Source organism: Pygoscelis adeliae, unplaced genomic scaffold, assembly GCF_000699105.1.
Source record: "Pygoscelis adeliae isolate BGI_AS28 unplaced genomic scaffold, ASM69910v1 Scaffold4, whole genome shotgun sequence".
Taxonomy (NCBI): domain Eukaryota; kingdom Metazoa; phylum Chordata; class Aves; order Sphenisciformes; family Spheniscidae; genus Pygoscelis; species Pygoscelis adeliae.
The window spans coordinates 17,137,881-17,141,466 of NW_008824986.1; positions in this window are offsets into that span (position 1 = coordinate 17,137,881).

A 3,586-nucleotide genomic window follows, 5' to 3' on the forward strand; every position below is an offset into this window, starting at 1 on the left:
TTCCTAACTTTTGTAGCACTCCCCGGGTTGAAAGTTTCTTTTTAAAGTGGATGCTGTGTACTCTTTTGAAAACATGTCTCCATTACTAAAAGTGACATCATGGGAATCGCTGGAAGCGAGCTGGGAGCACAGACCCGGGGTAGAGGCGATGTAAAAAGAAGTTCCCCTCGTCCTTTCTCCTTCCTCCGCCCCACAGCATTGTCTAGCAAACAGGTACTTTGTTGCACGCAGTTGGAAGCATCATGAGGAATTTAAACATAGGAAGGACTAACCGTTATTTTAAAAAAACCCAAGTCCTGCCAGCTCTTTCTCTTTTGCAGGCTACTATGCACGATGTGGTCAGCAGCTTATTCACACAAAGCCAGGGTTCTGCTGTTTTGCCATCATATGCTAATTACCTCCCTGGACTCATTGGCACGGCAAACACCTCGGTTTAAGAAGTTTAAAAAGATGGATTGCAAAACTTAGGCATGCCCCTGCTCCTACTGAGATCAGTGGCGAGCCTCCCGTTGACTTCAATGGAAGCAGGATAGAGTCTCTCTTTTCTGGAAGCGAGACCCGGCGGTACTTGAGCTTTTTGGAGCACATGCAGCTCTGAAAGTCTGCTCCTTTAGGGCATTCCAAAATTTTTCCCATTTGCTTGATTCCATGGCAACACAACATCACCACCAAGCTCTCAGTACTGAAATGAGATTTTACTACTAAGCCTGAGGATTTATACAAGTGTATCCTGTAAAAAGCTCTTGCTGAGCTGCAATTACTGTTGGACTAATTCTGCATCCTTTTCAGATGAGTGACAAAATTGCCTCTGGATTTATTATACAATAAGCCAAGAATTTTCTAAGGTCATAAAAACAAGAAAACTGCTTTACAATCATACCAGAAACAATTTTGGGTTTTTTTTGATTAAACAGAATCACTATGTTTGAGTAAAACACTGTATCTATTTACTAGTCTTTTCAAAACAGCCTAGAGAATAACCTAAGCACTCTTCTCACAAATGATATTAAAATCAGACTCTAGAGACTGTATAAAATGATGATAAAGCCACTGAGGCTTTTTTTCTGATTTCTGTATTACTTCTATCACAGAAATAACTGTTTTGCAACCTGTAAAATATACCAGTGTAAAAGCGTGCAAGGAAAATCATGCCAAAAGATCCGTATTAGATTCTGAATGTATTACAGTTCATCTTTTATAGAGGGAAGCAAAGCAGACAAGCTTGCTTTACACTCAGTGCCTGAGAGTTTGCTCTGAGTTACATTATAGCATGCTGAAACTGAGTGCACTGTTTGATCCCCTATTTGTATGTGTGGAAGGGGAAAAAAAATCAAAGTGATTCCATACCTAGAGAAGGTGAAGTTGTGCGTAAGCAATATCGATGGTCCTTTAGAAGGTAAAGTACCTACTAAGAAGTTCCCAAGTAACAATACAAATGCAGTGGAGCAATGAAATTATTAGACAACACTAATAAGATTTTTAACTGCCTTACGTTTCATGCATTTTCTTAGACTCTAGGTGTAACCACTCATTGCCATCTCTGTTATATTCAGTTTTCATGTAATCCAGCTGTTGAACCATCTCCTCCAATGTGATTTCTGAGATAAATCTGCCACTTTAGTCACAGCTCTGGCTTCCCCCATTGCACGCAGTCTTGCATAGACAGACCCATCCTGGAAGCAATGATCAGGATGTGGGCGGCAGCATTATATTGGGACTTTGTCTACTTCTGTGATCTGCTCTTTAGGCAAAGAGAGTTTTAAAAATACATGATGTAATACTGGATTTCACTTTTCTGAGCGGAGTTCGGAGTTTGCCCTTCTGATGCTTCCGATGCACCTAGGACAAACTCCCCGCAATCTTGAGTGTGGGATGTGGCCCTGCTGACCGGCTGGGCCACAGGATCGGAGACAGACATCTCCTCCTCTGCCTCCGCAACTCCACCAAGTCAATGAGATGCTCATTACGCAAGCAAAGCTGAGATGAGGATGTAATAACTGAGATCACACAAATCTGACAGTAGCACTGTGACTCTCTGTTGGTGAAACCCATGTGTGTATTCCTTCCATATAGATGGCCTCCTGGGCTAGGCTCTGATTAACGAAGCAGTTACAAATCCACTTGGCTGCAGCAGACCCAGATGAAAGCAGAATCTGCCCCCTTCCCGGCTGACCTTCAGCAAATCAATTCAAGAAAAAGTTGATATCAACTCAAAAGCTTTGTTATAAAGCTGGACAGTTATGGGCTTGTCTTTCAGAAGTGGCCAGAGGTTCTGGCTATGTTGCTTTTCAAGACCAAAACTTGAAAGTGGGTGTTTGGCACTCTTCCAACCAACTCTCCTTCACCAGAACTGACACACAGAACCACTAATCAAATTTGAAATTCTTGGCCCAGATTATGAGAAAACTGGGAGAAAACTTTAGTATGTGAATGTGCTGTAAGAAATACAATTAGAGATTGTCTTTTCTCTATACAAAATGTGATGCCCTAGAAAATGGTGCTTTGCTATACACAAATGCTGCACTGTATATTATGCAGAAATTCAAACTTTTTGAGTTGTACACTTCACTAGATCACATCTTATTGTATTTTTTTGTATTGAAAAGTAGATGTCTTCTATTCCAAAGTCCACCTTGCAACAAAACAGAGTATCTTTTCTTGCGAAAGGGGGAGGATTCAGATTCAAAATCTCTTCTGACCCATAAACTGCAGAATGCTCTTCGTAAAGTATCGGCTCTAACACCCCAGTGATATCCCCTCAGTTGCAGGAAGTAGGGCAACTCACATATGCAAGTAGCAGTCTGGGTTTTGCCTATCACATCTTAGGCATTTTCTTTTATGTGTGAAAAGCATTTGTAATTCTTACTTAACAATTCTCATTTGTAATAAATTCAAAATGACATCTAGAAGTGAGACCTCTAGAAGGAGAATACCTCCTTGGGTTCCTTAAATTTGTAAGCAGAATATTTGCATTAGCATAAAATGATGTATTTTGTCACTTTATTCCTGTATTGCACTGTTCTGAATAACCGTGAAGACTCGGACATTCAAAGAAGAAATGTAGGTGCTAGCCTTCCCATAGGTCTGCAACTCAACTTAGAAAAACTATCTTTAAATAGCCCAAGACTGCCAAAGCCAAAAAATACTCTCAGTCCATGTTTGTTTATATGCAGCAATCTCAATCAACATTTACTTTTGCACTCAGTAAAAGGCAAACTGGCACTGCTGCAAGGCCAGGTAGGCCGATCGATACCCGTCCCGAATTTTCTGCAATTGTTCTCATTTCAACAGCAACTCAGTTGCAGCTCAGCGTTGCTGTAAACCCACATAAGCACGATTTTACATAACTTTTCCAGTGTTGTTCTTTTTAGCAGCTCTGATTTGAGAGCAAAATAACCGTTAGTCACTTCTATCGCCAGAAGGAGAGCGCGGGGGAGGCGGTTTGGTGGCGAAAACAGCTGTTTAACGATGCCCCTGCATCTGCGGTGGCTGCAGGCGGTGACACCTGGCACCGGGGGGGAGAGGCCGCGCTGGGCTGCGGTTCAACGCCGGGGCGGCCGGAGCTGCTCGGGGCAGCGCTGGTGCC